At 39.1% G+C, this 14,480-nt stretch overlaps 1 long non-coding RNA gene across 1 annotated transcript in view; it reads left to right on the top strand.

The window, feature by feature from the left end:
- The window catches only part of LOC118017896, a 59,984-nt gene extending 53,414 nt beyond the window's left edge, over positions 1-6,570 (top strand). Inside the window, exon 11 of the long non-coding RNA XR_004681269.1 lies at positions 5,262-6,570. This is a non-coding gene — a long non-coding RNA (uncharacterized LOC118017896). The remainder of the gene's footprint in view (positions 1-5,261) is intronic.
- Positions 6,571-14,480: the final 7,910 nt, after the last annotated feature.

The following is a 14,480-nucleotide window of genomic DNA, read 5'->3' as shown; positions in this document are numbered from 1 at the left end:
CAAAATTTCTGATCAGTACTTTAGTAGATTACTCAAAAATACCGGTCACCCTTTCTTAGAAAATTCTTCTGTTCGGGAGAAGGAAGACACACAATGCCTTTAAGATGTCGTCTGAACATAAATAAAATCTTGGCATTTGACATTTTTATCATTATTCAATACAGGTGTCCCAGTTCTATCCTGTCTGTCCCATTCCATCTCATCCCATCCTATCCCCCTCCACTTTGTTCCATTTGTTCCATTAAGAATCACTGATCCCTGGCCTTCTACCGTGCACATCAACATTTCAGCATGGAGTGTCCTTCTTCAATGGGGAATTATGGTCACGGTGGTGGCAGTGGTGGTCATTGGTTCTGAAACTATTTCATCATAAGTAGTGTTCCTTCTACTGGAAACAGTTATATGGCTTCTCATTCAAACTTCAGTCTATTTTATCTATTTCATCTCAGGTAAGAAGCAGAGTCTCATTTAGGGAAGATAAACTTGTTTCTTGTCAAAATTCATTCACTCACACAGCCACACATTTTAAAGCTTAGTCTTTTATTTTAGAGACTAATACAATTCTGAGATCTGAGAGGTCTCCGGGTATCTTGTAGCAGTGGCTTGAGAAAGAGCCTTTGAGCATGACATTCATTCATTCATCTATATGTTATTATGCAAGTATTTGTTGTGTATTGGACACAGTGCTAGATGTGGGGGAAATGGTGGTAAGACACAAAATCTCTGACCTCTTCGCCATCCTTCGGCTGCTGAGAGCATTTCCTTCCACTTCATCTTTTTTGTTTTGTTTTGTTTTCAGCTCATTTGTAGTTTCCCCCAATTATCAGCTCTTAACAAATGAGTAGAGGCCCAGATTCTAACTCCGTGCAAAGCACATACATTGGGTGAGACTAGCCATATGCCTCAATTGGCACATGCTCCCCGCTTTTTTTTTTCAAGAAAGGATTTGTTATGTCTTTAATAAAGATTAAAAAAATAGATGCAGTTTTTATTCTGTCACACAATGGAAATATTTCTACAGTTCATTAGAGAAAATTAACATAGGCCCTTTGACACTGAGTTTGGGCATAGGGATGCCAGGTGAAATATAGTGTTTGGGACATACTTACTAAAAATTTGTTGCTTAAGTGTATTCCTTTTAAACCGTGTTCTTAACACTTACGGACATAATATATTCATGATATATTGTTATGTAAACTAGCAGATTACATGCAACGTGATTTTATTTTTATAAAAACATGCCTATATACATAATAACAAGACTGGAATAATATACATTAAAGTTCTAACAACAGTTATCACTTGATAATGGGATTACAAATCATTTCAAATTTATTCTTTTAATTTCTCAATGTTTATTAAATTTTCTACAATAAATTATAGTATTTTAACAAAAAAATTTGTTGCTTATATGAAATTTACATTTAACTGAGCATTTTTTTTCTAAATCTGGCAATCTTATTTGGGCATCACAAATTTTATAAAGCGAGTCAGCTCCATAGTTCGACTTTCAGTAAAATCCAGAAACACTGTCAAATAGAATTGCACATAAAAAAGGGCTGGAGAGCCGTTAGTATCTAAGAGAATTCTGTTCTGACCTTACCAAAAAGTCACCAAGATTATGTCAAGATTAGCAAACTCTAACAAGAGTCCTTAAATGGAGAGTAACACAGGCATTAGAAATGATGAAAAATGTCCAAGAACCAGGGGCCTCCCGAGGGCCTTCCTACATTCGATGCTAGAACGAATTTCATAGATGTCAAGCTGCTCTGTAGACAGCATTATGGTGCTTCAGGTGAATCTCTGGGTTCACGGCATAAACACTCCTTTACATAATGTTTATCTCAGAGACTAGAACAGTTCCAAAAGAACTTCTCTCACTTGCCAAGAAAGATCTATTTTTAAAAACCCTTATTATAAAAAAAAAAAACCCTATTTAAATATCATGGCAATAATCCCTGAGGAAAGGTGTAGTATTATAAAGAAAATTGTAAGATAAAAAGATTTAGGAAGGAACTCTTAGGGAAAATTCTCTCTTCCCAGCAGAGACTTTCTGAACTCACATACCCAAATAACTCCAAATAGATTTGCTACTCTGTATTTTTAAGTTATTTGTACATGAATATTTTATAGTGATTTTAAAGAACAGATGTTCTCGTATTTTCCCCTCTTGCAAATTTTGAAAATAATCTTTTAAAATGTCTTCAATATTCCAAAGTGCTTAACTTTTGCTCTGAGGTAATTACAGGTAAACATCTTGTTACCCAGTAGGTGGGTTTTTCAAGGATTTCCTAAATCACCTATGAGTTGTGTTCAAATGTTTCTGGCACCTGGTAGAGTCTACCAAAGAGTAGGTTGAGGATCAATACAAATGCCCAGTAATGTCACTAACGATAGTTGATACTTCTTTCATAACTCCCTCGTGACCCAGCTGCACACCAGAAATAAAAGGCAAGGGTTGAAATCAGCCATAGATGAAAGAGTTGAAGAATCTGGGGGTGACTAGGCTGTAAAAGAAAGAAGACAGGAGAGCTTCTGTTGGAGCTCTGAAATGCTATCAAGAGGAAGAAGGGATTGGGTTGGCTGTGTGTGGCCCCGGAGGCTACAGCCAGGAGACTTGTGAGAAACTGAGGGAAGGTAGATTTTTATCTGTGCTGCAGAAGACCTTCCAATGATGAGAGCTTCCACTTCTCTGCTCTATTGGAGGGGACTGAAATGTTAGCAGGAGGTCTTGATGAAGATCACCTTTCCGGCTCTATGATTCTGGGGTTCACAAAAGTTAGCAACAGTGAGCCAGAATGTGCTATTTCAGATCTGTACATTGGGGAATCCTATTTGAATCAGAATCTCAGATTCTCAGCTCCAGCTGGAGTGACCTTGGGTAAGTTGCTTAGAATCTCTATCTACTACAAAGAATTGTGAGACTTGAACAGCGTATGAATAATGCCTGACATATACCAAGCACTGTGTAAAATGCCCAGTTAAAAAAAGCAACAACCAAAAAACCCCTAAACACCTACATAAATAACATGGTTTCACCTGGGCTGGGCTTTTTCTGAGGTCTGGGCCTTTTTTGATGAAGTCACAAACACCTATGGGAGAAAAGAGTGGACTATCCCCAAAGTTTAGTGGTGTTGAAGAGGTAAGTAGCCTGACCCCTGGTGGATTCCTCAGAAGGAGGGTGCAGATTTCACGACCTTTCACTACCTGGGTGGATGTCTGAACCATCATGACCTCCTTTTGAAGGGCCATTTTGGCCTGCAGGACACAGAAAAGTAAGACTTATCTGCAGGAAATAGCAGTGCTAGACAGATGGTAGGATACCTGGTATGGATGGTGGGGAACACTGGATGGATGGTGAGGGACACTGAGTGGATGGTGGGGGACAGTAGGTAGATGGTGGGGGACACTGGATGGATGGGGGCTCACTGGATGGAGGTGGGGGACACTGAATGGATGGATGGTAGGGAACACTACATGGATGGTTGCACCTGGACAGATGGTGGGAGATTAATTCCAGGGTCCATGAAAGAGAGCCCGGCGGCGGGGCGGGGGGGGGGGGGTCTTCCCTATTCAACAAGAGTATCTAAATGTATAAGTCCTTGGAGTTTTCATACAATCTAGGGGAGGGGAGGGTGCCATGAGGATAAGATCTTGGACTTTCTGCTTTTGGTGGAAGGGGCCATGAACCAGATCTGATTTAATGTGCAGAATAAATAACTTCCTTGCATCCCTAGTGAGTGGATCATCCCTGCTTTTCCCTGGCACTTTCCCACGTTGGTGCCCAGTCCTCCGTGCCTTCTTCACTCAAGCTGGAGTCTCTTAGAACACTCCCTTCAGACTGCAGGCATCTACCTTGGGGCTACATTTCTGTATTATTTTTCCCTTTGTGTTTTCAGTATTAGAGAGGGTTATGAAAACATCAGGGAGGAAATTTCTTGGTTGTAATACTGACTGCTCATCCTTACATAGTTCAAAAAAGTAAACTGAGCAAAGCACTTTACCTACTGTCTTTTTGAAATGCAGAGGTCAGAATCTGTAAGATCTTTCTCGTTCAAAAGTCCTGCGATCTTTGATAGAGTTGGGAAGTTCTATTTGGTCATATTCGCAGTCACGGTGACAAAACCAGAACGGCTGTGATCCATTTGGGTATTTCCATTTGTGTGGCTGCCACTCCCATGCCAACGCTGACCATAGGAAGAGGGTGTGTTGGCCTGGGAAGGACACAGGCTCCATTCTCATACTCAGAAGCACCTCTGGAGAGGCTGGTTTCTAACCTCAAAGTGCTTTAAGACATAAGTTCAAGGTCAGCCCTTACCTCTCAATTTCCACCTTCTTGGAAGATTTATTCAAAGCCAAACACTAAAACATTTTGACTTAAGAAGTAATCATCAACAGCATAATCACTCTAAAAATACTCCTATGGTCCCTTCCATTTTCTTCCAGGATCCTCACCATCTTTCTAGTAATCCCTTGTGTGATTAATTGAGACCAGGTGTAAATGGTGCCCCTCACTGTTGCTGTGAATAGAGATTCTTGAATACACTTAATGGCGGTCTTAGTAGAAGCTATTGCTCTTGGATCTAGGCTCCTACAATGCTGTTTTGTTCACACCAGTGAGAGGTCAGGATTTCATCCTCGCTCCTATTGCTCTGGAAGGATCCTGAAAGTATCTTTTTGGGGTACCTTATTTCCCAGCTATGAACACAATGAATCCAGGGGAATTGTCAATCCAGTGATCCATTTCTTTGGGACTCTACTTGCATGATTTTCCATATTGAATGATGTTCTACCAGCCCGATAAACATACAGGCAAGGTTGAATCATCTTTTCTTTCCCCTTGGATCAGGACTCCAGGGAAACAGGTGCAGGAAGCAGGTGGGAACTCTGGTGAGCAGGCTGCTTCTGCCATGCTTCTGCTGTTCAGCGGCCCCACAGGGGATGTGGGTGGAAGGAGTGAGGGGGCTCTTCGGCTGACTTGGGGTTCACCTCTGTAATATATAGCAGATCTGCTCAGAAGGGGTGTGGTGTGGGGGTGCCCCAGAGCGGTTCTCCCAGAAGCCCTTTCAATCAAGACTGGTTTCCATGGCAGCGGTTGCAAGAGTTTCGAGGGGGGAACCGTGTCGCTCTGGAGGTTTGTTTAGAGATCCAGGCCACACGGCTTGGCCATGAAGGAAGAGAACTAATTAGGTCTCTGAAGAGGGCCATTTTGCTCTCCTGACTAGAGGGAATGAGGAGAGTATCTCTTTGACCTCTTTCAGAGAACTGAAGAGTTTCCAGTTTGGCTGAGAGAAATGACAGAAAAGAAAGTAAAAAATGAAGATGCTTCCAAAGAGATGAACAGGCATCAAAGTTTAGAGAGGGGTAAGTGGAAGAAAGTGACATTTTAAAATTTACATATGCATTCCTCATCTTCCTCCACAACAGTCTTTGAAGCAATTTGCAGGATGCATGATCCAGAAGGGTAGGAACTCAATGACGGGATTTGGGTTTAAAAAGACCTTCAGGAATATTTTGGTTAAAGGTGGCAGCACCTTTAGCATTCTTAATTCCCCTCCCTTCCTAGACACCCACTGAAAATAAGTGAGAAAAAAAAATAAGGAGGGGGAGAAAAAGTCCGTCATTTTATATAAAACAAGGAAAAAGCCACAAATTGTGAAGCATTTCTACCAAATACTGTGAAATCTAGAGGAAAATAAGAGAGGATTGGTGACCACGTCAGGGCTTGACCAAGAAAAAGACTTCCTAAATGTGAGGGTTCCCAGCCTGAAAGGAACTTTTGATTAGAATGGCGAGGCCTGGGCTGGGTGGGTCACCAGATTAATAGGAATGAATGTCCCTGTAGAGGACCATCTGCTTCCCTGAGACCGACTGCAAAATCAGTGCTGAAGGCAGAAATCACAGGCTCCATCGAATCCACTGTCCGAGACCGAGTGCTGGTGCGGGGCAAATGGCCGATGTGAGGTGTGGGGGAAAGAGACTGAGGAGACCACATTTGCTATTTGCCAGAGAGCCTATGACTTACAGGGCTTTGCTGTGAACGGCATGGGCCAAAAATCCGAAGGGAAAGAAGCATCCAAATGCAAAGAAAACCATAGATTTGATGAAGTGGGGTTTTGAGACAAGAAACCCAAACCAAAGTTTCAGACCTCCCCAGCTCACTTCCCTGAGCCCTTCCCCAAAGGAAACTCCAATAAACAGCTGATCTCAAGAAAAGTCAGAAAGGAACGCAAAAGAACCCACAGATAACTTACATATAGATCCTGCAAAGAAAGAAGACATATGACTAATAAGAGGGAAAAGCATAAAAGACATCTTGATTATGTTGGAAATAGCCAAGATTATTCACTCTGGTGTGTCTGGTGATGCCAAATTAAAGTATTATTTCTGTTGTGAAAAAAATAGACTTGGTCGTGGACTTGAGTTAGCCAAGTAAATATTTTCTTGGCAGTGTACAACATCAGCGCAAAATGCCTATTTATGCATAGACTGTAATTATAGCATTCAATTAACATTCTTAAGTGATTCTTATTTCTGGCCTGGTGGTGGTTGGGACTTGGGAGATAGGAGTTCTGCCTGGCATCCTTGCCTGGAAACCACTGACTGATATTTGAGTTTGGAGATTTGATGTGGACATAGTAGCAGAGAGGAGAGAGGGGAAGTATGAGCTGCACCGAGTTCACATCTCAATGTGTTGCAACTTGTTGTCCAATCTTTGGAGTGAAATGGATCTTACTAAGGTAAAAAAAAAAAAAAGGCCCCGTTTCCAATCCAACAGACACTTTTCAATATTAGTTTACTTGACTTATTTCTAGGGTATGCAGGGTTTTGACCATCCTTTTCTTTTCCGGAGGATCAGAAAGGCAAGCATGGAAGGAAAAGTATATGTGGAGACTATATTGCGCCTCTCCCATGCACAGGAGGACAGTGGTTATTGCGTGCCTACTATGAGCAAGAAGGCTACCCTGCCTCACTCGACCTTTGTGATGAGCCGGCAAGGCGAGGATCCTATTTTTCACCAGCTTCTAATGCAGGCCGTACCTGGCCCCAGGAAGTGGCAGAGTCTTGAGTCTTCTCTGGGATTCAGAACAGTTACCCTTGGGAGGCTATTTGCCCAGTGGGTGCTGGGGACACTGAGATGAATTCAATAGGTCCTTATCTTCCATGAGTCACAGTCTTTTGTGGGATGCAGAGTAAACTGAGCTGTGACAAATGGCAGGGAAGCTTCTCTGGGTCTCCACAAATAGGACTGAGAAGCAAAACAGTCACACTAGTATTGATACTCATGGAGCATCAGTTTCACCATCTGTAATAATTCCTCCATCATTCTTATCTGTGTAACTGAGCCTGCCACACACGGTATAACACTCTGTAAGTTTAAATGCAATCATGATTTTTCAGTTATTCCTGTTCCAAATCCAACACTTCTTCCCCTAGTCAACAATGGCCTCTTACAGAAGAGCAAATAAGCAGAGAAAGACAGATTTAAATTTCACTGTAGAACATCTTAAAATTTGCCAATTTCATTCTTTCTCTGTCTTTGGCCATGCCATCTCATCCCATGGTTTTGCACACATTCCTTCGGTCTGAAACTCCCTTTCTTGTTATTTCTTCAACTGACTTATTCTTCAACACTCAGCTTGGCTCTCACCTCTGCCCCTGCCTCTGGTCTTCGTGTCCCTCCTATGACACACCTCTCTCATGGTGTACCTTCAACCCAGATTACAACCATCTGGACATCTGTCTTCCTTATAGACTGTGAGCTCCTGAGGACAGGAGCTGTTTTATTTCTCTTTACCTAGCCCCTAGTTACATAGTAAACCTGATTAAATGTTTGTTGAAAGATTATCTGGAAGCAGCATCCATAAAATATTGGAGGAAAATTCGTTTTTTAACCACTTGGCAATGAGTTATTGTGTACTCAAAAGAGAGAGAGAGAAAGAGAGAGAAAAAAGTTCTAAAATTAGATAAACCCTCATGATTCATTAATTTAAACCATTTTTCCCCTGAGAACTCCTCTGTCTGGCATTGTTCCAGGCTCTCGATACAAAGGTGAGTAAGAGAGTTTCTGCACCCACACCGACTGAGTATGATGTCAGAGCTCCACATCAGGTATTCGGAGGGTGGAGCCGTGGATGTTTCACAGGGGCTGTGGGGTGCTGGGATTGTCCTCTGACACCTGACACCTGTACCTCTCCTCTAATGCTGGTATTATAAGCAGCTGGTCTAGTGATCAGATATGGAAGCACAGAGCTGTTGGATTTGGGCCCCCGCAGCAGGTGTAGAAATAGATGTGGAAAGAACAGCAACTGTCCAGGGGGCAAGAGACCAGGTTCTTGCGTGAAGTTTCCATCAAAGGTTGCATGACCTCGGGCAACTTGCTCCCTCTCCTTTGAGAGAGAGCTTTCAAACTTTTGTTAAGTTTCTGCTCACACAAAAAAAGAGTGGGATGAGATAATCTCTAAGATTCCTTCCAGAAAGCTTGGATCTATGACAGCTTGAAGCAGGCTCTGAAATCCATCAGCAGGAGCACCTTGATTGGGAAGATACCCCACAGCCCACAAATTGGGTCTTCCCTCTTCCCAGCTGTGTGATTGGCGTCTCACCAATATGGTCGCAGCATCTGGTTTAGAGAACCAGCGCATTGACTCGCAACTGTGAGAGCCTTACTGTCCCTGGGTTAAAGCCATCTTAAAGTCTAAATGAAAGTCCATGAACTAGATCAACCAAGTGACCTCAGAAAGGAGGGAGTGGAATTCTGAGCACAGGGAGGTGAGTCTGTTTGTTTTCTAATTCTAATTAGAGAAAGGAAAAGAGTGTCAGGAGTCTTTAGTGATTCACATCTTAATAGCCTGGTTATAATTTATTAATCCCTTTCATCAAATTTTCAGCATCTCTTTCCCCAGGAGTCTAAGACTGACTCAAATGTATTTATTGTTTCTAGGTGGGGTGTCATTAAATATTTGGCATCTCATAAAGCTGGTTGGGAAACTGGATTATATATTATGTGAAGGCACAATTTCTGAAGGGAAAGGCATGAACTGATGAAACATTTTTTTAGGCAGAATGAGTGATATATGCAGATACACATATGTTTATTTTTTAAAATATTAATGACTTCATATTTATCTCCAATACTTACAATGCAGGTCTGGCATTTCACTTTTTTCCTATACTTTCCTTTCACCAGCAAACTCAGTGGTTTTCCTTAAAGTGGAATATCAGCTGAATAGTAAATGTGTCATGCTTTTTAGAAATTTGATATATGTATATGTTGTAAAATGATTACCACAATAAAGTTAGTTAACACATCCATCATCTTGGGTAGTTACCATTTGTGTGTGTGTGTGTGTGTGTGTGTGTGTGGTGAGAACATTTAGTACTCCCCAAATTTAATTCTCAGTAAATTTCAAGTATGCAATACAGTGTTGTTACCTCTAGACACCACGCTGTACATTAGGTCTTCAGAACTTATTTATCTTATAACTGAGAGTTTGTACCTGTTGACCAATATCTCCCCATTTCCCCCACCCCCCAGCCCCTGGTAATTACCATTCTACTTTCTGATTCTATGAGTTCAACTTTTTTAGATTCCACATATAAGTGAGGTCATACAGTATTTATCTTTCTCTGTCTGACTTATTTCACTTAGCATAATGCCCTCAAGTATCATCCACGTTGTCACAAATGGTAGGATTTCCTTTTTTTGATGATTGAATAGTATTCCATTATATGTGCAGATATATACATAGATACCATAGATACCACAAAGATACACATACATCTATATATACCATATATACATCTATCTATATACATACATACAGAGATGTATATGTATATATGTTCATCTATAGACCTAAAAATCTCTATATGTACATTATCTATCTCTATCTATATGTGTGTGTATGTGTATATCTCACATCTTCTTTATCCATTCATCTGCTCATAGACACTTAGGTTGTTTCCACATCTTGGCTATTGTAAATGATGCTGTGATGAACATGAGAGTGTAGATAATCTCTTTGAGATAGTGGTTTTTATTTATTTTATATATATTCCCAGAAGTGGGATTACTGGCTCATGACAGTTCTATTTTTAATTTCTACAGGAACCTCCATACTGTTTCCCATAGGGGCTGTTCCAGTTCACATAAGCACCAATAGTGTATAAGGGTTCTCTGTTCTCCCCATTCTTGCTTACACTTATTATCTCTTGTTCTCTTTGATAATAGCCATTCTAACAGGTCTTAGGTGATATCTCATTGTGGTTTTGATTTTCATTTCTCTGATGTTAGTGATATTGAGCATCTTTCACGTACCTGTTGGGCATTTGGATGTCTTCTTGGAGAAATATCCCTTCAGTTCCTTTGCCCATTAAAAAACAGGATTATTTGTTTTTTTTGCTATTGACTTGTATGAATTCCTTATATATTTTGGATATTAAATATATCAGAAATTGGGTTTACAAATCTTTTGTCCCATTCTGTGGGGTTGCCCTTTCATTCTGTTGATTTTTCCAGTGCTGTGCAGAAGCTTTTTAGTTTCATGTAGTCTCACTTGTTTACTCTTGCTTTTCTTGTTTGTGCTTTTGGGATTGTATCTTAAAAAATCATTGCCAAGACCATTGTCAAGGAATTTTTCCCATTCGTTTTTTTTTCTAAGAGTTTCATGGTGTCTTACATTTAAGTCTTTAATCCATTTTGAGTTAATTTTTGTGAATGATGTAAGAAAGGGGTCCAATTTCATTCTTTTGCATGTGAATATCCAATTTTACCAATAGCATTCACAGAAGAGAGTATTCTTTCCCTATTGTGTATTTTTGGTGCTCTTGTCAAATATTGTGAGCCATATTGCATGGGTTTATTTCAGGGCTCCTGATTCTGTCCCGTTGGTGTGTGTCTGCTTTTATGTCAGTACCATACTACTTTGATTACTGTAGCTTTGTAATAAAATTAAAATCAGAAAGTGTGATGCCTCTGGTTTTATTCTTCTTTCTCAAGATTATTTTGGCTATTTTGGGTCTTCTGTGGTTCCACATGAATTTTAGGATTGTTTCTTCTGTTTCTATGAAAAATGCCATTGAAATATTTATAGGCTTTGCTTTGAATCTATAGATCACTTTGGGTAGTATAGACATTTTAACAATATTAATTCTCCCAATCCATGAGCGTGGGATATCTTTCCATTTGTTTGTGTCTTTTTGACTTTTTTTTCCCCATAATTGTCTTACAGTTTTCAGCGTATAGATCTTTCACTTTCTTGGTTAAGTTTATTCATAAGTATTTTATTGTTTTTGATGCTATTGTAAATGGGATAGTTTTCTTTATTTCTTTTTCAGATAGTTCATTGTTAGTGTATAGAAATGAAACTGATTTTTGTATATTGCTTTTGAGTCCTGCAACTTTACTGATTTTTTTTATTAACTTGAACTATTTTTTGGTGGAGTCTTTAGGGTTTCCTATATGTAAGATCATGTCATTTGCAACCAGATGATTTTATTTCTTCCTTTCTGATTTGGATGCCTTTTATTTACTTTTGTTTAATTGCTCTGGCTAGAACTTCTAGTACTATGTTGAATAGATGTGGTGACAATGGGCACCCTTGTCTTGTTCCTGATCCTAGAAGAAAAGCTTTCAGTTTTCACAATTGGAGTATGATGTTAGCTATGGCTTTTCATATGTTTTCATATATGGCTTTTGTTATGTTGAGGTACATTACTTCTAGACCTAACTTGTTGAAAGTTTTTAATCACAAAATGATGATGAATTTTGTCAAATTCTTTTTATGCATCTTTTGAGATGATCATATGAATTTTATTCATTATTCTGTTAATGTGGTGTATCACATTTATTGTTGTGTGTATGTTGAACTATCCTTGCATCCCAAGAATTAATTCTATTTGATCATGATTCTTTTAATGTGCTGTTGAATTCAGTTTGCTAGAATTTTTTGAGAATTTTTGCATCGTGTTCATCCAGGATATTGGTCTGCTGTTCTTTTCTTGCAGAGCTCTTATATGGCTTTGATGTCAGAGTGATGCTGGCCTCGAAATAAGAGTTTTAAAGTGTTCTCTCCTCTTCAATTTTGGAAGAGTTTGAAGAGGATTGGCATTAATTCTTCTTTAAATGTTTGGTAGAATTCACCAGTGAAACTGTGTGGTCCTGGGCTGCTTTTTTTTTTTTTTTTTAGTTAGAATGTTTTGCTTACTTATTCAGTCTCTTTACTTGATAATCACCTGTTCAGATTTTCTATTTCTTCATGATTCAGTCTTGGTAAGTTGTATGTTTCTAGGAATTTAAACATTTCTTCTAGATTATCTAATTTGTTGATGTATAATTGCTCATACTGGTCTCTTACGATATTTTGTATTTTTGTGATATCTGTTGTATCATCTCCTCTGTCATTTATAATTCTATTTATCTGAGTCATCTTTCTTTTTCTTGGTTAGTATAGCTAAGGGTTTGTTGATTTTGTTTGTCTTTTCAAAAAACAAACTCTTAGTTTCATTGACCTTTTCTATTCTCTATTTCTCTTATTTTTGTTCTAATCTGCATTATTTCCTTACTTCTACCAACTTTGGGTTTGATTTTTTTTTTTCCCAGTTCCTTTGGTGTGTAAAGTTAGGCTTTTTATTTGAGATCTTTCTTTTTTCTTAATGCAGTTGTTTACAGCTATAAATCTTCAGTTCTGTCAATATGTGCTTTATATATTTAGGTGCTTTTTAAATTCTTTTACCTTCCTGATGAATTCACCCCTTTGTCATTATATAATGACTTTTTTTGGTCTCTTGTGATCATTTCTGACTTCAAGTCTATTTTGTTTGATATTGAGTATCAATAGCCACCCCTGCTCTCTTTTGGTTGCCATTGGCTGGAATATCTTTTCTATTCCTTCACTTTCAGCCTATGTGTGTCCTTAAAGCTAAAGTGAGTTTCTTATAGGCAACATATTGTTGGATCTGGTTTTTTATTCATTCAGCCATTCTGTGTCTTCTGATTGGAGAATAAGTCCGTTTAAGCTAAAATAATTATTGATAGGTATGGACTTCCTACTGCCATTTTCTTCATTGTTTTCTGACTGTTTTATAGTTTCTTTCTTCCTCTCTTGCTGTTTTCCTCTGTGATTTGAGGATTTTTTTGTGGTGGTTTCCTCTGATTTCTTTCTCTTAATCTTTAATGTATCTACTATAAATTTCTCCTTTGTGGTTACCATGAGACTTACATAAAATATCTTATAGTTGTAACATCCTGTTTTGAGTTAATAACAACTTACCTTCGATTGCATACAAAACTATACTTTTATTTCTCTTGGTCTTCAGTTACTTCAGTTACTTCTCTGTTTCCCTCACATCTTAGGTTCTTGGTGTTACAATTTACATCTTATTTACATTGTGTCTCTAATAACAAATTATTGTAGTTATAGTTATTTTTAATATGTTTACATTGTGGTTTGAAAGTTTGAAAGTGATTTATGTATCTCCATTACAATATTAGAGAATTCTGACTTTGTTTATATATTTACCTTTACTGGTAACAAATATTAAAAAAGGCATTCATATATTGTTAGTGTCCTTTCATTTTACCTTGAAGAATTCCCTTTAGTTCATCTTATAAGACTGGTCTAGTGATGATGAACTCCCTTAGCTTTTGTTTGTCATATTTTTATTCATTCTGTTCTTTTCATTTACAATGCACCAAAATATGTGGCAACATTATTAAGGGTCTATCATTATCACAGAGCAGGAAAGGACCTCAGGAGTCATTTTAAAGATCTGTAAAGATTGGAGCCTGGAGTGGTGAAGTGACTCAAAACCATAATTCTAAAGATGGAAAGGGACCTAACAGAGTTATCTTCTTTTGAGACTGTAAACTCCTCTACAGCATTTCCACTAAAAGTTGACTGTTCTTGGCTAGTTCCCCTCCAGAGACAGAGAGCTGACAAGCTTCAGAGGTAGACTTCCTGTCATGGAGAGCTTGACCATTAGAAAGTTCCTCTTCAGGGGTGCCTGGGTGGTTCAGTCATTAAGCATCTGCCTTCTGCTCAGGTCATGATCCCAGGGTCCTGGGATTGAGCCCTGCATCAGGCTCCCTGCTGGAGCGGGAAGACTGCTTCTCCCTCTCCCACTCGCCCTGCTTGTGTTCCTGCTCCCACTATCTCTTTCTCTGTGTCAAATAAATAAATAAAATCTTAAAAAAAAAAAAAAAGAAAGTTCCTCTTCAGTCAGCTGAAATATTCCTCCCTCTACCTTCTCCTCTGTGGTCTTTAGTCTGTCCTGAAAACATCCCTTGCCCTTAGTGAACAACGGCAGAGCAGGATGCTGGGCGAACCTAGAGTAGGAAGAATCCTGACAGGGACAGCCAAGCCTGACACAAATTCCAGCAACCCCAGGTACATCTACCCTGGTTGGGATAGTTCTCTGGATACAGTGAAACATTAACTATTCATAAGGCTTGTCCTGATTAGGAAAAGGAATACCTT

Source organism: Mirounga leonina, unplaced genomic scaffold, assembly GCF_011800145.1.
Source record: "Mirounga leonina isolate KUSES-001 unplaced genomic scaffold, KU_Mleo_1.0 Mir_170, whole genome shotgun sequence".
Taxonomy (NCBI): domain Eukaryota; kingdom Metazoa; phylum Chordata; class Mammalia; order Carnivora; family Phocidae; genus Mirounga; species Mirounga leonina.
This window is presented reverse-complemented; position numbering and strand designations above follow the sequence as displayed.